Below are 25377 nucleotides of genomic sequence, written 5' to 3' on the forward strand. Positions count from 1 at the left end.
GAAAGCTACTAAATTATTCAGAAAGCCCCTGGGGAAGTTGACGTTAGTGAAGAGTTGTTACAATTGGGAGGAAGAGACATAACACCAAAACTCGCAAGACTCTTCACAAAGTGCATTAGAAAAGGTGTAACGCCTAAGCCTAAGCAGCGGAATAATGCAATCATAGTTTCGCTGCATAAGGAAAGATAAATCAGAAATTGAAAATTATAGACCAATTAGCTTGTTATCCCACATCTACAAGTTGTTCACAAGGGTCATTACGAACAGATTAGAAAGAATAGTTGATGAGAATCAACAAAAAGAGCAAGCTGGCTTTAGGACAGGATTCTCAACTATGGATCACCTTCACGTAATGTCAGAGCTAAGGGAGAAAGCAAATGAATATAAAACACCATTATGCCTCGCATTTGTTTATTATGAAAACGCATTTGTCTGCATACAGCATAAGGCAATGTTTCGGGCACTGGAAAGACAAGGCATAGATACCTCATATATTATGATTTTGAAGAAAATATATGGGAGTGCTACCTCCTTTATTAGACTAGACAAAAACAGTAGGAAATTTAAAATCGAGAAAGGGGTTCGACAAAGAGACACAATATCTACGAATCTGTTTACTGCTACCCTTGATGAAGCTTTCAGAAGATTAGACGGGTAGCAGAAAGGAGTCAATGTGAACGGAGAGTACCTAAACCATTTACGATTTGCAGTTGACATTGTGGTCTTAAGCGACGGTCCCAAAGAATTAGAGGAAAATCTTAATCAGTTATGCAGAGTTAGTAAGGATTTTGGACTAAAGATGAATATGGCTAAAACAAAACTAATGATGAACAAGTACGTCACAGAAAGGGAAATAAAGATTGAAGGAGCAGTAATTGAAAGGGTGGAGTCATATACTTATCTGGGACAAGTGGTTAGCTGTAATAAGGATAAATGGCTGGAAGTCAAGAGAAGAATAAATTTTGGATGGATAGCATTCAGGAAATATAGTCACATACCGAAGAGCAATATCCCAGTTTGTCTGAAACGTAAAATAATGAACCAATGTATACTCCCACCATGACTTATGGAAGTGAAACTTGGGCACTCACCAAAGGAATGGAAGAGAAGCTGAGAACTACACAGCGAAGAATGGAACGAATTATATTGGGAATCAGACTGTTAGATAAGAAGAGAAACACATGGATTAGGAAGCAAACTGAAGTAAAGGACATTCTTATGAAAACTAAAGGACTAAAATGATCTTGGGCAGGACACATAGCTCGAAGACATGATGAGAGATGGACTAAGAAAATAATAGAATGGTACCCAAGGGGAGCTAGAAGAAAACCTGGAAGACAAAGGCGGAAAGGGATAGATGAAATTCATGAGTTTTTGGGTAGTAAATGGATGGCCAGTGCTCAAAACAGAAGGAACTGTAAAGTTGCTGGAGAGGCCTTCATCATGCAGTGCATTGAAAATGGCTGATGATGATGAATACTATTACGTTAACTTGTCATTTCAGTTTGTACACGTAAATTCAATAAAATGTGTGCCTGGGTTGTCATAATTGCCGTTTGCATAATTTCTCATATTTCCATTAATTACGAATTTTCCCTTTGGGATCTTCTGCAATCTGTTTGTAGGCTAAAACGGTTGATGAGAGGAAATAATAGCGTTTAGAAACCAGCTCTTTTTCTGGTTTCTCTCTCTCTCTCTCTCTCTCTCTCTCTCTCTCTCTCTCTCTCTCTCTCTCTCTCTCTCTCCTGACACTAATTTCTTCGTGCCGAAATGTTGACAGAGTCTATAAGATTAGCTTTAGGTATCACTGCATGACATATTAAGTCAATGTGCCACCTCCGCCTGCGACTGCCAGCTTCGAGTCATCCAACGGCCCGCCCTCTCAAAGAATCTTGCAGACGACGATGGCTTGCCATGTTGAGTACTGGAGTTATGGCTATCCCACTGAGCAAGCCAGAAATCAGCAATGGAGTGGTGTGCTCGCAGCCCGTGATTTTATAGCCATTAATAATTTGCATAATGTACGCTTCTGTCAGGTGGTAGATCGATTCCTATTCGATACTCGGAATTTGCATGCCAGGATGTCTATTACATCAAATAATATTCGCCATCGGCGACACTGTTCACAATAAAATATTAAAACAATTTGTTTCTGATTACTGGACGAAAACCTCAAGTTTCCAGAAAAAAGAAATCCAAGCTACCCCTCTCACGAGCCCGACTAAACCAACCACTTTGTGAAAAAGCCTGGTAAAAATTACTCATGTCATCGACGGAACTCGAACTCAGAACATTTCCACCCGGTGTGGGGAGGACGGCGAGTCTGCTATATCTGCCATTCACTAGGGCATAACCTGTGGGAGTTTGTTTTTCTGGGCTGTGTGTTCAGAATAACAAAAAGCACACCAAATTTTAGATACAAAATTGTTTGTTTTTATATTTCCAATTTTTATATACATTAACACAAAAGATATACTTTAAACACATTGACAAAATTATTAAATCTCAAACGCAGGACGTAATAAATATCATCTTATCTATTGTTATATATATCTATATCAATCATCATCAACAATTTTCCTTTCAAAAAACTATAATTTTTTTTTTCTTTTTGAATAATATTAGATCATAATACATATTTACAATTTATATATCAAAACCAAAGTGATTAAACACAAATACATGACAACATGATCTAATCTCATCTGCTTATATATATATCATAATAAAAATTCCCCTTTCAAGAATTGATAATGTTTCTTCCTCCTTACACCTGAGCTCAAATAATTTTCAAAAATCTGTTAACATTCTCTTTCCATTGCAAAATGAAATTCTTACTCCAAAATTAGATTAAAATCCTATTCTCTTAATTTCTGGATACATCGTTACCACCTTTTCTAACAAATTATAATTTACAACCTTCTTCCATCCAGGTAATCATGCCACTACCAATTTCCACAAATAACTACTTTATAATTTGATTTGATAGCTATGATCATTTATCCATCTCTTCACATTTCTTTCCAAAAATTTCTTTAATCATAAATGTTACACAGGGACTACTAGCGAATATCAATCTTCTCCTTATTCCTTCCTACATATATCTAATCATGCATCATTTAAAACCATTAATAACAAATATCAATCCCTTTCTATTCCTTTCTACATATATTTAATCATGCACCATTTAAAACCACTAATAACATGTATCCATCCCTTTTTATCCCCTTCCAAAATATCATATATCTAATATTTTCCCCTTTGTTAATGTCTTTCCTTCCTGACTCTTCTCTAGCCTATCTTTACAATCAAGTATTTCTAGTACATATCTCACAGTATCTTTTAAATGTCCTGCTGATCAATTATCGGGGTTCCTACAGTTCTTTGTGTTTGTGAGAGTACTTAAGTAAACTAATCACTTACTTCGTTATCTTGACGGGCTCTGCGGCATGTCTTTCGTCTTTCTTGGGGTGAATAATAGGTCTGTTCCATCTGGACCGCATCTCACAAATCCTTGGAGGGTTCGACAGGAGTTATCAGGTTTGCTTCTTGGGTTTCGGTTACCTTTGCTCCTTAAAAGCGATTCATTTCATCTGGTTAGAACGGTTGTTCTCACTTTTGTTTGGTTCCGGGCTTTATCGGCTTCAGCACCATTTATCTCCGGGGTATGAGACATCTCGTTACTTGATAATGGATTTTATTTCTTCTCATCCTTTGTGAGAGATCCTGCAATGAACTGCCTTCTACCGTATTCTGCCTCCTCAACTATTTTAATTGTCTTCTGCCCTTTACTGGCAATGCGTCGGGCTTCCTTTCTCGTCAAACAATTTTAATTTTTCTCTACGACCCTTTTTCCGCCCCTTTCACTCCTTCACTCAAAAATACTGTCTGCTACTGACTTACTGACGGATTGACTGACAGACTGACTCACTGCTATATTTTAACTTAATATTTTAACTCTGCTCTGCCAAACTCTCTGCTTCCAGCCCGTCCTTCCCTCACTCCAAAAAAAAAAAAAAAAAAAAAACTCTGTCTGCTTCTGACTGACCCCCATTTACTAACACGGACAATTATCTCAACCTTGTCTCTGAATAAACCATTCTCACTAGCACCGACCAAAAAATCTCAACTTTGTGTCTACTAAACCATTTTCACTCACAATGAAAAAAATTTCAACTCTGTGTGTCTACCCAAATCCTTCACTCTCTTTTTGTTCTAGCTTCCTTCAACTAACTCCCGAGTCCGCCACGCCTATTACCAGTGACTCCTTCGAATCCTATACTCATCCTCGGATTCTTCTCCGTTCATTTCTTAGAAGATCCTTACTCAGCCTGCCCGGTAGCGCGTGTTACCGGGCGTATAATACACCCACCTTTACTGTTTTACCGGATCTGCTAACATACGGTGTGTCCTTTGATGTTTGCCGATTATCCCAAATAAGAACGCTCCCCTCTGATCTAACGCCTTGACCCTGTAACGTTTTAAAAACACGAAACTCCCATTTAGTGACCACAGCATCTATTTAAAGAAACTTAGATGCTGGTCAAGAAACCACTTCCTGTTTGCGCCTTTGAAATGGCTTTCACCTCTAAGTACGACCCCGAATAAATCTTAATTCGTCTGTTTGTGCTTGGACGCATGCTGCTTTACAGTAGTTTTCTACATTTATTCCCCGCTTATAACAGGAGTTAATGGATAACGGCTCTTGCCTTTATTTCTTACCACCCGTGAAATTTATCTTTCATACAGAATAATTCGTATTATTGACATCAGACGATATTACTATTTAATTCCGCTAGCAACAAGAATTCCTATTCATTAATTAATAAAACCCACTTCTATTCTGTAAGATTTCGTGTCTTACAAACCCAACGAGTATAATTGCATAGTGGATTTAAGAGAAACAGCAAGGTTAAAATAGTTTGTATAAAAATATAGATAACTTCGATAACCAACACCATTCTCAGTGCACTAGAAGCGAAAGCAGAGCTTTCTGTCACCTACATCAACCTGGAAGCTGCCTTCGACTCCATCAGTTTCCCCTCACTTGTTCACCTCCTAGAAAACTACTTCTACATAAAAGGTGACATGTTGTGGTTTATCACAGCCCTGCTCTCTGACAGAACCATTCTTCTCAAAATGGATCAACATACAATCCGAGAAAGATCACTGCGGGAGTCCCCCAAGGTGGAGTTCTCTCCGGAGCATTATTCACCGCAGTTATTCTTCCGTTTGTGCAACAGAGAGAAGACATACTCTGCTATGCCGATGATATTAAAATATACACTCAGATTAACCCCGGCGAACATCTCTCAAACATCAATAAAAAGATCTGTGAAAAGTTACACGACTTAGGATCCTATCTCCATAAATTTGGCCTCCTGATTAACCCCGCCAAATCAGCCCAAATGGTCTTTTCTCTGAAGCGCCAACCCGCTGAAATCCAAGCTTCTCTAGACGGCATTCCCTTCCCAGTGGTCAAGATGCATAGAGACTTGGGAGTCGTCTTCGACTATAAACTGAGCTTCAACCCCCACATCGACAAGCTCAAAGTAAAATTCTGTCAAATGCGCTGGACCTCAAAACAACAACTGCTCCACGTTAGGGATCTGGATGTGACTCGTCGGTACGTATACACCTCAGTATACTCCGTCGTACTGTATGCCTCGGAAATTTGGGGGTCCGCGGCCCCTACCAACATCAAGCGCGTGTACTCCGCCGAATACTGGCTCCTTCGTTGGATCACGCAAAAACATCGTCGTCCACCCCAGCAAAGGACAACTGCGATGGCAACGTCACTTCACTTTGCCCGACTTCCAGATCTTGTATTTGAAAAACGCCTTGTTCTCACTGTCAAGATGACAACAGGAATGGTCTCGGAGCCAAGCATCTGGGAACTGTCCGGCTGGAGGATCCCTCTACCCGGACTGAGGTCAGCTCCCACTCTCACAGCTCACTATAACAGACTATCGCTTAGTGACTGCTTTCTCCCCAGGGAGATGCTCCCCACAATCCTTTCAATTGACGGCGACCTCTGTAGGTTTGTGAAGGATCGGAGGTACCGAAGAGAGATCCTTAAGAGCCTGACCTTGGCCAGGCAAAATGCACATTGATAAGGGCAGCATAATAATGCCCAATGTATTGTAAATAATGTTCAAAGCACGATGTCTTTATGAATGTGTTGTAAATAAAGTCAACAATATCTTTATGAATATAAATATTAATATAACATAATGTAAATATGAATATCTTTATTATTTCATTGTAAATACTGTCAAAAGCATAAAATGTCCTGTAAATAATCGGACACTGATTCTATTTTATTGTTGGCTCCGGGGGATGAGCCCGAACTTCGATGTGGGCCCTGTCTCCCCAAGGCCATTATTCTCCACAATCCAATGTAAAACCCCTGGCATTGCTGCTGTGAAGGGTCTATTGTATATACCATGTTTGTATACAATAAAGATTATATATATATATATATATATATAAACTTTGAGTTTATTGAAGTTGGAATCACTGTACAAGTTAACGAACTCTCTATTTGTGAGAGCCGAATTTTTTGAAAACAGACCATTGAATGTGAGACTTGTTGGTTTAAATAATAATAGAGGGGAAAAGGAAAAATATTATTATTTAACTAGTTTTGGCGTTATGGGTTTGAATTTGAAAGAGGGAACATGTTGCTTAAAGTATATACCGTACTAAAGGTATGCCATCTACTCTTGGTTCAGATAAAAAAAAAACATATGATTATTGTTCATCAGTGGGCGGAATCTGACTTGATGCAGATAACCACAATGATGAGACACCTGAAAAATTTTATGACATCACAATAGATACAATAGATATATTTTTTCAGAGTTTTACGTCACAATCAAATGGATTCTATAAAAGAACGAACTCACGAATAGAAATTCACTCTGGGCTTTCTTTCTTGGTGCACTGTCCAGAGTCGTAAAATTTAATATTTTGATTGAAGAATTAATTTTAATTCAAACTACTTTTTTAAATTTAAAATTCGGATTTAATTTTGAGATAAAGTCTAAGAATCAATTCAGTTCAAAAGTAATTGTTAACTAATATCGAAAATTAATTTTAAAAATTAGATCGAAAGCCGGGATGCTAACGAATTATACGCACTGTGGGAACATTCGCAGTTTACGAATAGAGATATACGCAAATTGCGAGTGTCGACCCAACATTAATGTTGCGTTCACTTCTTCATGAACAAGTCTAGGCAGTTTCCTTGTGCACTGGTCCACAGGACGAACGGACAATGCAATTGCCTAGAGTTAGTTATACATAGAAAACATTTGCGCTTGCATCTCACGAATAGTGCTGGATCACCACTCTTGACCGCTCTCTATGCTTAGTTGGGGTCAGAGATTTTGGCCCGTTCAATAATAAGAGAAGACGGAGGAACATTCAATTTTTATTTATTAGACAGTATGAATCAGAACTGTAAATTGCGATTATTTTACGATTATTTATTTATTATCTTATTTTTTTATCATTGCTTTTTTTTTTTTTTTCGCCGGTGCAGCGAAAGCACCATGCGGTCATTATTAATACTTGCACCACGCGACGGTTACTAATACTAATACTTGCACCATGCGACGGATACTAAATACTAACGTTGAAGGAGGTTGACTTATAATTGAAAATTCCGGTGAGAAAGGTGGTGAGGCAGGGCAGAGGTCTTATCGGAGTGCCAAAGGAATTGGGGTGGTTTGAAAGTGCTGGGATGGGCGAGATGTTCAGGTGGGTATGTGCGGGTGGGATTTAACAATAGTTGCATTACATATCTGGGCACTCTGAACTATAAAACGAAAATTTATTTTTAATTTTTGAGAAAATAATGTCGTTTAATTAGCTTTTATATAATAAAATAAATAAATATATAAATCTTTATTGAGGTGTTGTTTTGATACGTACAGAGTAAAAGCCCATCACGGCGAAAATTGTTAGGGGTTCACATACACAAAGTTGAATAACATAAAATGATTACAGAGCATTAACACTGAGCGAACATGGTCTTCATAAATTCCAGGTGTCCTTCAGCCGTCGAAGTCAGCATCTAGTGTCGGAAGGAACCTGATAGTAAATGCAAGCCTGTTATGGTGGCCACGTAATACGAATGTCACTCGAAAGCGAAGAATGACAATCACATCCACTCTAAGGTGTCTTGTTAACAAGATCTGTATATCCGTAGTCTTTCTTTGTATGGACGCCCTTTTCCGATCACTGAGGGAGCATTCGCACAGTGATCGGAATGGACGCCCTTTTCCGATCTCACCAAACGCGTTTCCCATCTTTGGATCCATTCAAGAAGCTCGTTGTTTTTTCTTTAGGTGAGTATCCAAAAGCATGGGCCTTGAGTGCCAAGCGTTCTTCCTGTGCAATTTATAGAGCTGAACTTTCTAGGCGGATTAGTTACATTTCCTTTCTAGCGTCTTTTCTCCCTGTTTGGTCCAAGTGATTCTTTATTTAAAAGGTTTCAAGTAGAAATTCGGAATGGAAATACACGTTTCATTTCTTTTACGTATTTATCACCCGTATTAACCCAACTAGTTTTCTCAACTGGTTTATCAACTAGCCGCAGCCCTCCTCCCTCATAAAGGTGCGGTAAACGTGGGAGAAGGAAATGCCTCTACGTGGACTAAACCAAGCAATAATAATAATAATTAATATTATTTTTATTTTCTCCCAAGAGACACCCGCTTATGGCTATTAACCAGGGCGTGCGCATTCATACATATAAATATAAGTTATATACATAATTATCCATTTTTAAATTATAGTTAACCTTGTCTTAATAAATTATACAAATTTTACTAATTAATTAGCATATCATTGCCTTATTTTTAAATGACAGGCAGATAGAAAGAGAGCATAAGCATAATTTGCAATTTTACAAGGAATTAGAGAATGGTCGCATCTACACCACTATTTACAGCGAGATAACAGAAAGACAAGACCTATAAGGTAAGCATAACGGGAGCACCAGTGCGGAGCGGAAACAGTCCCGACCAGTTCAATCTTCATTTCCTTCATTCTCATTTGTTTCTATCCGTGCGCTTCACTTCCTCTCAGCATTTATAGGTGGAGTAATGCATTCTGAAACATTTCAATCCTGTACCTCTTCTCTGTGCAAAATTTTTCTGTACCTCCCTGAAGATCGTTGCACATCTTAATGGGGTTAGAAGGAAAAAATCGCTGAAGGCTTCCCAGCTGCGTGAGCATGCTACTGAGTGGAGGAGTTGGTGTCCTGTTCGCCCACCTTTGCGTCATTCGGGGCCGAGACAACAGGTAGTCAGTTTTCGGCGAGTCGAGGCTCCCGGTCAGCAATTTTGCAAGCGTGAGAATGTTCTTGGTGACAATAATGTGAGGCCAAGGCGTGAAATTCAAGTTGCCATTTAAAACAGCACTTGAGATTGTAAATGGCTGCGTAGTGATGCTGTTTAACCATCTCAGCATCGAGTACTCTAAACCGAGGAAAGCCTTTGAGTGTAGTACCTGGGACAGAAGACCAAATCTGAGATGCGTAACGAGGGATGGGGATGATGCATCTTTAAATATATTGTTTAACGATTTCGGTGTTGCTGATACCTACCAACTGTCTGGAGGTCCATAGCCGCGTGTGATTTCTTCTTAACATGTCCAAAATGCGGTGTGAACTTTAGGTTTTTGGACCGATTTCAGACCAAGATCGGTATGTGTCCTGACTTTCATCACCGCCATTCACGCTTATTGATATGTGGTTCTTTATTACGTTGTTTGTGAAAACCATTTGTGCTGTGTTGTGTTCGTTTATTCGGTGCCCCATGCAATTCAGATATTCTTGAAACTTGGCGATTTTGGAATTTGCTTCGTTGTTGCGTTGTTGGGATGTGTTTTGTTCATTCAAAGTGGTGAAGAATTTCAAGTCGTCTGCATATACAACAAATCGTTTTCGATTTTGGGTCAGGAAAGGATGAAGTGCTATTGCAAAGAGGGTAGCAGAGAGGACGCCACCTTCTGGGACTCCCCTGCTGACTTCGAAGGTCTCTTTGGAAATTCCATTTATAGCAGTGATGTGTCTCTCCCTCAACGAACTTGTTATTATTGCTAATACGTGCCCAATTATATGGAAATATTCCTCCAAGATGCATGCAGGCCAAACTGTATAGTTCGTGCACTTGTTTCAATAGCAGAGGCCGTCTCAAAGTCCCATTTCAGATCACATGGTGGGTCGGAAAACTGCTAGTTTGGGGGGAGACAAAGACCAATAGATTGACAGTAGCCACTGGCAGAGGTGAAAGAGATTCTTGCACTGCTTCTATTAGAATGAGCAGAAGCCTGAAAAACAAGATGCATGATATTTCAGAGACTGCTGGGAGCCATTGCGGTACAAGTAAACACATGGGTTGTGTTAGGGTAGCTAAGAGTAGAAACAGGTGCAGGTATACTTGCGTGTACACCAATGCTAGGAGTTTAGTAAATAAATTTGATGAATTTGAGGTATTGCTCAAAACATCAAAGGCAGATATTGTTGGGATATCAGAGACGTGGTGTCACACAGATATAAGGGATGCAGAACTGGAATTTGGGGAGTACAACGTCTACAGAAAGGATAGACAGGACAGGAAGGGGGGAGGGGTTATGCTATTAGTTAAGAAACACATAAAAACCAAGGAAGTGAAGCCAGTCAACATCGCTGGACAGTGCAGTGTTGAGTCAGTTTGGTGTGACATAAGCATTGGGAGATCAAAGTTGAGAGTGGGAGTGTGCTATAGGCCTAATGACTCTGATGAGTATAATAAGGAACTGTACAGGGAAATAGAGTGGGCCAGTAAATCAGAGAGTCTTATAATGGGAGATTTTAATTTCCCAGATATTGACTGGAATTTGGGGGCTGGTCACTCACACACTAGCAGGGCTTTTGTGGATTTATTGGATGATTGTTTTCTACATCAGCATGTTCGGGAGGCAACTAGAGGCAGTAATACTCTTGATTTGATTATCAGCAGTGATTCTTCATGCATTAAGAATCTGCAGATAAATGAACCACTAGGTGGCAGTGATCACAGTGTGCTGAAGTGGGATTTACTCAAAGAGGTAACTACCATTAGGGGTAAAGGGAAGGGTTATTGCTTCCGTAAAGGCGACTACGATGGACTGAGACAGTATTTAAATTCTATACAGTGGGACCAACTGATGATGTTACCAACAGCAAATTCAAAATGGGAAGCATTCAAAGAATTAATCTTGGAAGCTACTAGGCTTTACATACCAACTAAGAAATATTGTTCAAGGTTTAGGCCAAAATGGATGTCAGATGAACTAATGAGGCATATGGCAGAGAAGAAAAATGCATGGGATACTTACAAATTAACACATGACACAGAAGCCTATGATAGATACAAGTTGATATGCAACCAAGTTACAAAGGAGGTTAGGCAGGCGAAGGCAGATTACGAGAAATCCTTGGCAAGGGATGCAAAGAAAAACAGCAAAGAGTTCTTTACTTATGTAAACTCTAGAAGGAAGGGGACGAATCAGATTGGTCCACTTGATATTGATGGGTCAACTGTTGATGACCCTGCTCAGGTAGCTAACAAACTAAATGAATATTTTGCATCGACATTCACACATGAGGAGTTATTCAGCGAGGGGAATGCCAGAGGTGTATTCAACTCTAGCAGTAAGCTACAGAATCTTGAAATAACTGGGATTAAAGTGGAGGAGAAACTGTTGAAGATAAATACAAGAAAGGCACCCGGGGTGGATGGGATCTATCCAGTTATATTAAAGGAGGCAGCAAAGGAAGTAAGCAAACCCTTAGCCATAATTATGAGAGCTTCCTTGGACTCAGGGGAGGTACCCATAGACTGGAAATGTGCAAATGTGACCCCAATTCACAAAGGAGGATCAAAGGCTGACACAAGTAATTATAGACCTGTGAGCTTAACTTCTGTTCCAGGAAAGTTAATGGAGGCACTGGTTAAAGAAGCACTGCAGGATCATTTAGACAAGACTTCAGTTATAGCTCGGACACAGCATGGTTTTGTTAAGGGGAAGTCTTGCCTGACCAATTTGATTGGATATTATGATGCAGTCACAAAAGAACTGGATGCAGGGAATAGCTTTGATATTATATACTTGGATCTTAGAAAGGCTTTTGATACTGTTGCACATGGAAGACTGCTACACAAATTGGAGCAGTGTGGCATTGGAGGCAAATTGCTGCTATGGATAAAGGGGTGGTTGAGGGGGAGAAGACAGAGAGTGGTAATCAATGGACACTGCTCATCGTGGACTAATGTTATTAGTGGAGTCCCTCAGGGCTCAGTGTTGGGTCCATTATTGTTTTCTGTATTTATAAATGATATTGATGATGGTATATCAAGCTTAATGTCCAAGTTTGCAGACGATACAAAGGTTGGCAGGGTTGTCAAGGACACTACTGACACTATGCTGCTGCAACAGGATCTGGAAAGGTTGAGCAGATGGGCTGAGAGGTGGCAAATGAAGTTTAACATTGACAAATGAAAAGTACTACACATGGGAAACAGCAACCCCAGAGCAACGTATCAACTCTGTGGTACTACACTGACAGAGGTAGAGAATGAAAGGGACTTGGGGGTGGTTGTGCAGGCAGATATGAAGTTCTCTGAGCAGTGCAGACGGGCTGCAAGAGTAGCTCATGGAATATTGTCAATGATATACAGGAATTTTTCCAGCAGGGATAAGGAGGTGATTATTCCCTTGTACAAGGCAATGGTCAGGCCACACCTAGAGTACTGTATACAGGTCTGGAGGCCTCATTTCAAGAAGGATGTAGAGCTGCTGGAACGAGTACAGAGAAGGGCAACAAGATTAGTGAATGGAACAAAGGGGTGCTCTTACGAAGAAAGGCTTAAGTTTTGCAAATTACAGTGTCTGGAGACTAGGCACCAGCGAGGTGATCTGATAGAGGTGTATAAAGCCTTGAATGGTTTGAGCATGCTCAATGCTGATGGGATTCTTCCTCTAGCTCAGAATAATCACCTGAGAGGGCATAAATTCAAATTGAGGAAGGACAGATGTAGGATAGACGTGCGGAAATTTGCCTTTAGCCAGCGGGTGGTTGGTTGGTGGAACAGACTTCCATCCCTTGTAGTGGAGGTTGATAGCCTAAATAAGTTTAAGGCTCAGCTGGACAGGTATTTTGAACGAACAGAGTTGTGAAGTGGAAGTGGGTGTTTTTTTTTTTTTTTTTTTTTTGGCTGATGCTGCATAAGCTTGCTTTCTTGCATCAAATGCCTCTACTAATGCTAATGCTAATGCTAATGCTAAAGAGGTAACTACCATTAAGGGTAAAGGGAAGGGTTTTTGCTTTCATAAAGGTGACTACGGTGGTCTGAGACAGCATTTAAATTCTATATGGTGGGACCAACTCATAATGTTACCTACAGCAAATTCAAAACGGGAGGTATTCAAAGAATTAACCTTGGAAGATATTAGGCTTTTCATACCAACAGAGCAATATTGTTCAAGATTTGGGCCTAAATGGATGTCAGATGAACTAATTAGACATGTGACAGAGAAGAAAAATGCATGGGATACATATAAATTAACATGTGACACAGAACCCTATGATATTTACCCCAGGGGCTCACATCTGGTGAGTACGGGCTTGGCACACCCAGGGTCCTCAGCTGGATATCATCATTCTTCTGTTTCTTGGTGATTCCCTTGTCTCTCTCTCTCTCTCTCTCTCTCTCTCTCTCTCTCTCTCTCTTACGGTAACTTGGGAATTTTTTTTTTGGCTGGTGCAGCATAAGTCTCAGGCTTCCTTGCACCATATAGCTAATAATTATAATAATAATAATAATAATAACATTCACTGGCATGGCGATTACGAAGGCGTTTCAGTTTATATAAATACAGCCTTGGAAGAGAATACACGCTCATTAGTATTCTGTTTTTCTGCGTTGAAAGCAGGGCTGCATATGTTCACTTGACACCAAGAAAAAAGTGTAACCCTCCCTGTGTCCCAGCAAGGGCTTTCTGCGCGTGCTGTCGCTCATAAAATAGGCTGCCACCAGACAACAGTATCCTGGGGGCTGAAATTAAAGTGTCATGGCTTGGATCAGGCAGTGAGAGAGTTACTACGCCTTCATAATATCGATATTTCAAACGCCTATGCCTCCGTAATCGCCATGCTAGTGCTCCTGATCTAAAATGGGGCTTTCAGACGGCCTCCGGTTTTGGAACAAGTGCATGCCTATCGGCCCAACAAGAAGCCTTTGTTGATCCAACAAATGAGGAAGAAACGACTTGCTTGGGCAAAAACGACGCATGTTTCATGGACAAAAGAGCAATGGAATACCGTCATAATTTCTGTTGTATTGGGCGGCGCCTCGCATCTCTGTGAAGAACGGTACCACTGCAGATGGGCCAGATATGAATAGTGCATGTTTGCGTGTATCATGTGTGTTTTGTTGTCGTGTCTGACCTTGGATCAGGCCGTAAGAGAGTTTCTACTCCTTCTCTAGACCGATATTTGAAATAGCTATGCCTCCGTAATCGCCATGCTAGTGCTCCTGATCTAAAATGGGACTTTGAGACGGCCTCTGGTATAGAAACAAGTGCACGGGATATACAGTGTGGTCTGCATGCGTATAAGAAACCAGCATAAGAAAGGACTGCAGGTATCCTATTATGGGAATTACTACAGACACAGTTAGTAACTTGAAGGCAGAGTGGAAAAGAATATGGAGTGAAATAGTTAGTATTTGGCAAAGTAGATGGAATAAGTCTGTGCATGATGAAGTCACAAAGAAGTATATTGAAAATGTTGTTTGCTTCTATTTTTAGGATAAAAACAAATGATACCATTAATGTACTTCACCCATGAGGTATGTTTAACGAGAGAATGTCCTGTTGTCAGATATGTACTTATTGTTAATGTACGACCCTGTCTTTATATTTCGTTTTTGTGCCCTCGGCGCAAGGTGAAAAGATTAAGGGTTTCTCTGCGAACAACAGCTCTGACAGTTTGTTGTGTTTGGAAGATAGCCACTAATGTTACCATCTAGGGGGAGTCACCGAGTTTAGGTACAATATTAAAAGAAAAAATGCGCAAAAACATTTAATCGATGATACATTCCTGAGGTGGTACTTAAAAGAGAAAGAAATAAAGTTGTTACCCGATCACTTACAAAGCCAAAATCTTTTACATATATATATATATAGCTTTTAACCAATTTCCAATCAGAATTGGATCGCTACATAGAAGGTTCGAAGGCGTCGTAAAAACCTGGTCATCTTGGGTGTTAAATTTATCGCATTTGTTAGCAGAAATCTGGTGTTTCCCTAGAATTTTGGTTTAAAAAACACTGTTGTGAGTGCTGCTTAAAGTATTTGTATATATAACTTGAGTACTGCATACTGAACTTCATTTTAGGAAGGATGTAGAATGCTTAAACGGGTACTGAGAAGGACAATGAGACTGGTGAGGGGAACAAAGGAGTACTCTTATCAAGAAAGGCTTCAGTTCTGCAAATTGCAGCTGTTGTTGTAGTGGGGTTTTAGCAGCATCGGCAACTAAGGCCATATTGCTCCGTCTGTACTATCTGTAAATTGCATGTGTTCATTAATACACCACAATTTATATAATATAAATTATGGTGCATTAATTATTATTAAAATATTTAGTAAATAATTTAAAAATAACTTACTACCATACTATAAATTTATTATACACAAGTTATTATATACATAATATATAGAGTAAATATCATTAAGTATAAATTAAATTGATAGATATAAATTGCGTCTTATTGCATAATCGTTTCAAATCTAAAATCTTCCATCTTCCCATATCCATTAGTCTCCGAAATCATCTATCATAATTTTCCTCAAGCTCCCTCTGGGCCTCTTTTCCTTCTCTTACATCCTTCATCAATCCCTTATCCCCCAACACGTGTCCAATTCAATTTCTCTTCTTCATTGATTATTTCAAACATCCTTTCTCATCCACCTTTATTTAAAACCTCCTCATTTCTCACTTTATCAACCCATCTTGCTCCACACCCAGATCTAAAAACTTTCCCTTCTTTTAATAACTTCCATTTTCAGCGTCAATCTTCCTGCTGCATAAAGTACCATTCTCCAAACTGGAATTTTTAATTTAATTTTAAAATAGCTAATTGTCAGTAATATTTTAAAAATCAGAGTTTATTTCTTTCTTTCTCTAAAATTCCTCTTTCTGGTAACAACACTCCCTTTTTCACGTGTTCTCGTTTTTCCTCTTCCTCTGTGAGTCCAACCCTTCGTTGTCATCCTTCATCTGTGTCTCTGTATGCAGATCAGATCGACAGCGCGATAAAAAGAAATGGAAGAGCGCGAGAGGAATTCACTGTGGTATGGAGTGATGCGTATGTGTGCACAGAAGGATGCAATCAGTGATTGTCAACAGTTGTACATCTGATCAAAACGAATTAGCAGATGGATGTCGTATCTATGCTTCATCACAAGAGAAGGTCACGCCAAAGGAGAAAAGGTCTTCTGTTCGAAGTCCTAACGTAGTTATCATCGGACTGTTGTAGAAGGTCTTCGTTATTAAATAAATCCTCTCGAGTTACAGGAGAAGTTCACCACCTGCGCACAAGAACTGGTTAGCCTAGAAGATTCTTTACAATACTGCCGAAACGTAAATTTACGTTTTAAAAGAATAGAACATTTCTTCTCGCGTTTTTAACTTCTTTTCTTAACTTTTTTATGATTTCAAAATTTTTTTGTGTCTTTTTATGATTTAAAGAAAAGGAGTTCTAAATGTTATTTAAAATTTAAGATCTTTTTAACAAACTTTAAAGGCGAAGTGTTAGTCAAAGAAGACAAAGTTTTGTCTACGTAAGCCTGAGACAATGAGTTCATAGGCATTGGAGATCCCCAGTTTAATGAAGCACAATATCAACAGATGTGTTATTCCTATTCTTCTATACGTATCACAAATCCAGTGTTCAGCTTCTGAAAGCAGTTTAAAAGCCTTTCTAGGACTCGAATGAGACAGCTATACAATTACAGCTAAGCCTTTTTCTATCACCCGTGTTGCCCGGTGCTCGGGCCAGTACTGCTCCCAAATGCTCCAATCTATAGAAGGAAGAAATCTATGCAAGGAAGGTCCCAAATGCTCCAATCTATAGAAGGTAGATAGAAATCTCTTATGGATCAACAGAAGAAATCCATGGAAGGAAATAAAATGCGCTAATAAGACATTCAACTTGATGTGCGAACACAGAACGTTGAAGAATTATTGTTGACAATCGAGCTCTGTGATACAAAAGACAATCAAACATATAACAATATAATTTCACTGAAAAACAAAAATTCCAACAATAGTCAAGGGAATTGATTGTTGGCATTGTTGTTGTCTTGTATAAAATGGAAAAGGTCACGATGAGTGTTGCAGACGCATGAGGGTGGTTGGAGGGATTGTCACCATGAGTGACAGGTACATGAGAACTACCGACCAACCGTCACGATGAGTGACGTTCTGAACTTCATTTCCAGTGTGGAAACACCACCTTTCCTGCAGAGTGGTTCCATTTACCTACGTGTCCAGATCGTGGGATGCCTTACGTCGGTGAGCTTCTAGTAGGCTGAGACCATATTTCAGAGTTTCAGGCTCAGAAACATGATCTCTTACTCTCTGCACTGTCAACTTTGAATGTGTGGGGGTGGGGCTTTTTATTCTTATTTATTATTTCTTTTATTTTAATAATATATCCCCTTATTCACCTCTCCCACTTTGCCACCTGACTTGTTTTGATTTCAGAAAAATCCCAGACTCCAGGGGACCCCAATTATATTAGATATTCTTCCACTGGAGTGGCTGAGTTTCGGAATGACAGACACACACACACATGAATGTAGAATAATACAATGTTTATTAACATATCATACATAAAAACTTGCAATAACATCTAACTAAACAAATTATTTGGTTGGAAACTTGTTATTTTACTAATTTTTAAATGTGTATATATCGTGATCTCAACCCAATTATTTTACCAACAATTATCCAATTCTAATACATTTTATTATACATTATATCGTGGTGTCTCTTCATGTTTTACATGGGCTTCGATAGGTCGTAGTATTCATCTCACCCAATCCGTCTCACTCTACTCCTAAACAGTCTGTATAATTGAACAACAAACTACCAGCCAATGAACTGGCTAAAAAAATCATTAAGAGTTCGTTTTCCAAAATTGTAAGGAAAGTACATTTATTCAATCAAACATTTTCTTGCAGCCAGGTTAACAGTAAACATTAATCAACTCAATTAAATAGTACCCTTCAGATCAATTAATCCACAACTCCTTAATAGTTCACCTGTTAGTCAGCTCCTACTCCAATCAGATATACTCACAATAAATCAACACTCATAATAAATTAAAGTTCAACCTTTAACTTCACACTAGTTAGAAAACCTTTGCCCAATCGTTAACAATTCTTAGTTACTTATTAGATCCTTTCTTTCTATCAAACATTAATATATAGGACTTCACTTCCAATTACAGACTAGTTACGCCTTAATTACATTACACTTATTTCACCCACTAGGCTGATTATCTTTCTTTATGTATTGCGTTAGTACCCTTATATACATATATTCATCACTTAGACATCCCTTCTTAACTATATAGCATTCTCCTATAGTCCTTCCCTTATTAATTTAGGTACATTTATTCTTAGTAAACTTCCTAACACTCACGTGATTGTCTGGACCTTTTCTCCCTGCTCGGTCTCCTTTCCTATCTGCCCTTCGTGAACTGGAATGCAGAAGGCGCCCATCCGGGGATCACGGATGAGCGCCTTCTGCCCTGACTTGAGACTCATGATATATGCTGGAGAATCTGCTGATGTGGTCCATCCACGCTTCTTTGTCAAGCCTCTGATTTGTGTCACTTTTATGTGTGCAACGAGGTAGCTTTCCCCTGTCAAGTGTGTCTTTTATGTAGCGGTTGACTGCTCTCGATTTTTCCCTATTAAATATTGCTCTGGCCCTCGAGTAGTTAATTCTATCTTGTGTGTCATTAGACAGTTTCCATTTTCTGTGCAGAGTTTGCTTTAGTTTAAACAATGTACATAGGCTAGAGTTCCACCAGGTTTTAGATTTTGATGACATCCTTACTACTTTAGAAGCCGCAAATTCTGTAATAGAGTTGATCCAACTTGTTAAGAGAGTTGTTGCAAATAAGGCATCACATTTGAGTAGACATTCCCACGGGATACAGCTGGCAGCAAATAAGCATTTATTTGGGTCCAGAAAGGCTGGCGAAGTGACAAGCTGGCTCTTAATTTTTTCCTTGACATTGAAGTCCACATACGGTAGCATTATGAGCATTGCAATTGGGCTATGATCGGATGGAAAGAACATTTCGGGGGGTACATCAATTATACATTTACCAGAAGACAGAATTAGGTCAAGTCTATTTTCACCTCTTGTAGGTTGGTCATTGATAAGAGAGATGGAACATTACTACGTCGCCCACACCTGCTAGTGTCGCACCGTGAAATTTTTAAGAGGGCCACTTCCGCACTCAGTGCCCTTTCTACAGGGTGTTTCAGTTAAACGTTTCAGAACTTCTAAGAGGGGTAGGGTACATCCTGACAACTCGAAATCATATAGCAATGTGGGGTCGGAAATGCTTTCCTGAAGCGGTGTTGTACACAGAAGCACCATAAAGAAAAGAGACCCGTAAGTGAGAAATCGTTTTTAATAATACATGAAAAGAAGCAAAAGGTACATGGATTAAAGTAAGTGTTCGAAGTTTCTTCCACGGGCTACAATGCACGCCACACATCTCCGACGCATGGACATCCGAACATTCTGGAATACTCCAGGCGAATTTCGAATTTCTTTGGCAGCTACTGCGATTCTTGCAACCAGCTACAGGGGAATCCAAGAACGAGTACACGAAGTCTAGCAAACGCAGTCGGGGTTTCCCATTGCAGCGTCTAGAGGATTCTCCGAGAACAAGACATGCATCCGTTTCACGTGCAGCGTGTCCAGACACAGCAACCGGAGGATTATGCACCTCGTATTGCTTTCGCACAGTGGTACCTTGGAAAATGTCCTACAAATCCCCTTTTTCCTGCTGAAGTGTTGTTTTCCGATGAGGCATCCTTCACAAGGGAAGGAATTTTCAACACGCATAACGACCATATCTGGGCGGTCGAGAACCCGCATGCAATACGACGTCGTGCAGCTCAGATTCGATTTTCGGTCAATGTATGGGCCGGTATTATGGGAGATCACCTCATCGGACCTTACCTGTTACCGAGTCGTCTAACCGGACCTATCTACTTGATCTTTCTGCAGCAAGTATTGACACAACTTTTGAGAGATGAACAGATTTCTGCATCAACGCAACAGACAATGTGGTTCCAACACGATGGAGCCCCTGCCCATTATAGCGGGGATGTTCGGAGCTACCTGGATGTCACATTTGGTCAACAGTGGATCGGACGTGGTGGTCCCGTTCGTTGGCCTGCTCGGTCACCCGACCTATCATGTCTTGATTTTTATTTCTGGGGTCATATGAAATCGCTAGTTTATGACACCCCTGTTGACAATGCTGAGGAGCTGGTTGCAAGAATCGCAGTAGCTGCCGAAGAAATTCGAAATTCGCCTGGAGTATTCCAGAATGTTCGGATGTCCATGCGTCGGAGATGTGAGGCGTGCATTGTAGCCTGTGGAAGAAACTTCGAACACTTACTTTATTCCCTGTACCTTTTGCTTCTTTTCATGTATTATTAAAAACGATTTCTCACTTACGGTCTCTTTTCTTTATGGTGCTTCCTTCTGTGTACAACACCGTTTCAGGAAAGCATTTCCGACCCCACATTGCTATATGATTTCGAGTTGTCAGGATGTACCCTACCCCTCTTAGAAATTCTGAAACGTTTAACTGAAACACCATGTATAGTGTATATGCTCCTGTCTTAAGTGATATTTGTTACGGTCTATTACTCTTAACGACTCACTTAAGGAATCCATTACAAGCGAGCTATAACTAAACTGGGAGTGTCTTGAATGAACTTTCGAATTCCAGTGTTTCTTAACACATGTTATTTTGATCTGAAAGCTACTGTTCACATTACAAATAACTCTCCCAATATTTAACAACTTTGTTAAATTATTGTAAGGATGGGTCCTTACAAATGCTCTGCTATTGCTGAGCATTACTGAGTCGAGCAACATGATCCCCGTCGGGACACTGAAACCGTCGACTTCTAACGTGATTATTGCCAGCCCTCGTGGCTCGAGGCACCCTCCATTGAAGTGTACTATGAATCGTTCTCTGGCGATTCATATACAACCCATTAGAGAGTTTACCACCCTACAGCGCGATGAGCGCTGGCAGCACTGCGTATGCGTAGTGTTGCGTCGGCAGTTGTGATCTTATGATGATGCCCAGTCTTTTTTTATTATTCCCAATGTGCATATACTCAGTGCACCGTGCACCGACTAGCCGATGAAGGCATACCTCGCCCCGAAAGCTACTAAATTATTCAGAAAGCCCCTGGGGAAGTTGACGTTAGTGAAGAGTTGTTACAATTGGGAGGAAGAGACATAACACCAAAACTCGCAAGACTCTTCACAAAGTGCATTAGAAAAGGTGTAACGCCTAAGCCTAAGCAGCGGAATAATGCAATCATAGTTTCGCTGCATAAGGAAAGATAAATCAGAAATTGAAAATTATAGACCAATTAGCTTGTTATCCCACATCTACAAGTTGTTCACAAGGGTCATTACGAACAGATTAGAAAGAATAGTTGATGAGAATCAACAAAAAGAGCAAGCTGGCTTTAGGACAGGATTCTCAACTATGGATCACCTTCACGTAATGTCAGAGCTAAGGGAGAAAGCAAATGAATATAAAACACCATTATGCCTCGCATTTGTTTATTATGAAAACGCATTTGTCTGCATACAGCATAAGGCAATGTTTTGGGCACTGGAAAGACAAGGCATAGATACCTCATATATTATGATTTTGAAGAAAATATATGGGAGTGCTACCTCCTTTATTAGACTAGACAAAAACAGTAGGAAATTTAAAATCGAGAAAGGGGTTCGACAAAGAGACACAATATCTACGAATCTGTTTACTGCTACCCTTGATGAAGCTTTCAGAAGATTAGACGGGTAGCAGAAAGGAGTCAATGTGAACGGAGAGTACCTAAACCATTTACGATTTGCAGTTGACATTGTGGTCTTAAGCGACGGTCCCAAAGAATTAGAGGAAAATCTTAATCAGTTATGCAGAGTTAGTAAGGATTTTGGACTAAAGTGAATATGGCTAAAACAAAACTAATGATGAACAAGTATGTCACAGAAAGGGAAATAAAGATTGAAGGAGCAGTAATTGAAAGGGTGGAGTCATATACTTATCTGGGACAAGTGGTTAGCTGTAATAAGGATAAATGGCTGGAAGTCAAGAGAAGAATAAATTTTGGATGGATAGCATTCAGGAAATATAGTCACATACCGAAGAGCAATATCCCAGTTTGTCTGAAACGTAAAATAATGAACCAATGTATACTCCCCACCATGACTTATGGAAGTGAAACTTGGGCACTCACCAAAAGAATGGAAGAGAAGCTGAGAACTACACAGCGAAGAATGGAACGCATTATATTGGGAATCAGACTGTTAGATAAGAAGAGAAACACATGGATTAGGAAGCAAACTGAAGTAAAAGACATTCTTATGAAAACTAAAGGACTAAAATGATCTTGGGCAGGACACATAGCTCGAAGACATGATGAGAGATGGACTAAGAAAATAATAGAATGGTACCCAAGGGGAGCTAGAAGAAAACCTGGAAGACAAAGGCCGAAAGGGATAGATGAAATTCATGAGTTTTTGGGTAGTAAATGGATGGCCAGTGCTCAAAACAGAAGGAACTGTAAAGTTGCTGGAGAGGCCTTCATCATGCAGTGCATTGAAAATGGCTGATGATGATGAATACTATTACGTTAACTTGTCATTTCAGTTTGTACACGTAAATTCAATAAAATGTGTGCTTGGGTTGTCATAATTGCCGTTTGCATAATTTCTCATATTTCCATTAATTACGAATTTTCCCTTTGGGATCCTCTGCAATCTGTTTGTAGGCTAAAACGGTTGATGAGAGGAAATAATAGCGTTTAGAAACCAGCTCTTTTTCTGGTTTCTCTCTCTCTCTCTCTCTCTCTCTCTCTCTCTCTCTCTCTCTCTCTCTCTCTCTCTCCTGACACTAATTTCTTCGTGCCGAAATGTTGACAGAGTCTATAAGATTAGCTTTAGGTATCACTGCATGACATATTAAGTCAATGTGCCACCTCCGCCTGCGACTGCCAGCTTCGAGTCATCCAACGGCCCGCCCTCTCAAAGAATCTTGCAGACGACGATGGCTTGCTATGTTGAGTACTGGAGTTATGGCTATCCCACTGAGCAAGCCAGAAATCAGCAATGGAGTGGTGTGCTCGCAGCCCGTGATTTTATAGCCATTAATAATTTGCATAATGTACGCTTCTGTCTGGTGGTTGATCGATTCCTATTCGATACTCGGAATTTGCATGCCAGGATGTCTATTACATCAAATAATATTCGCCATCGGCGACACTGTTCACAATAAAATATTAAAACAATTTGTTTCTGATTACTGGACGAAAACCTCAAGTTTCCAGAAAAAAGAAATCCAAGCTACCCCTCTCACGAGCCCGACTAACCCAACCACTTTGTGAAAAAGCCTGGTAAAAATTACTCATGTCATCGACGGAACTCGAACTCAGAACATTTCCACCCGGTGTGGGGAGGACGGCGAGTCTGCTATATCTGCCATTCACTAGGGCATAACCTGTGGGAGTTTGTTTTTCTGGGCTGTGTGTTCAGAATAACAAAAAGCACACCAAATTTTAGATACAAAATTGTTTGTTTTTATATTTCCAATTTTTATATACATTAACACAAAAGATATACTTTAAACACATTGACAAAATTATTAAATCTCAAACGCAGGACGTAATAAATATCATCTTATCTATTGTTATATATATCTATATCAATCATCATCAAGAATTTTCCTTTCAAAAAACTATAATTTTTTTTTTCTTTTTGAATAATATTAGATCATAATACATATTTACAATTTATATATCAAAACCAAAGTGATTAAACACAAATACATGACAACATGATCTAATCTCATCTGCTTATATATATATCATAATAAAAATTCCCCTTTCAAGAATTGATAATGTTTCTTCCTCCTTACACCTGAGCTCAAATAATTTTCAAAAATCTGTTAACATTCTCTTTCCATTGCAAAATGAAATTCTTACTCCAAAATTAGATTAAACTCCTATTCTCTTAATTTCTGGATACATCGTTACCACCTTTTCTAACAAATTATAATTTACAACCTTCTTCCATCCAGGTAATCATGCCACTACCAATTTCCACAAATAACTACTTTATAATTTGATTTGATAGCTATGATCATTTATCCATCTCTTCACATTTCTTTCCAAAAATTTCTTTAATCATAAATGTTACACAGGGACTACTAGCGAATATCAATCTTCTCCTTATTCCTTCCTACATATATCTAATCATGCATCATTTAAAACCATTAATAACAAATATCAATCCCTTTCTATTCCTTTCTACATATATTTAATCATGCACCATTTAAAACCACTAATAACATGTATCCATCCCTTTTTATCCCCTTCCAAAATATCATATATCTAATATTTTCCCCTTTGTTAATGTCTTTCCTTCCTGACTCTTCTCTAGCCTATCTTTACAATCAATTATTTCTAGTACATATCTCACAGTATCTTTTAAAAGTCCTGCTGATCAATTATCAAGGTTCCTACAGTTCTTTGTGTTTGTGAGAGTACTTAAGTAAACTAATCACTTACTTCGTTATCTTGACGGGCTCTGCGGCATGTCTTTCGTCTTTCTTGGGGTGAATAATAGGTCTGTTCCATCTGGACCGCATCTCACAAATCCTTGGACTGTTCGACAGGAGTTATCAGGTTTGCTTCTTGGGTTTCGGTTACCTTTGCTCCTTAACAGCGATTCATTTCATCTGGTTAGAACGGTTGTTCTCACTTTTGTTTGGTTCCGGGCTTTATCGGCTTCAGCACCATTTATCTCCTGGGTATGAGACATCTCGTTACTTGATAATGGATTTTATTTCTTCTCATCCTTTGTGAGAGATCCTGCAATGAACTGACTTCTACCGTATTCTGCCTCCTCAACTATTTTAATTGTCTTCTGCCCTTTACTGGCAATGCGTCGGGCTTCCTTTCTCGTCAAACAATTTTAATTTTTCTCTACGA

This window comes from Mastigoproctus giganteus, chromosome 12 (genome assembly GCF_048544385.1).
Source record: "Mastigoproctus giganteus isolate SK-2022 chromosome 12, ASM4854438v1, whole genome shotgun sequence".
Classification (NCBI taxonomy): Eukaryota; Metazoa; Arthropoda; class Arachnida; order Uropygi; family Thelyphonidae; genus Mastigoproctus; species Mastigoproctus giganteus.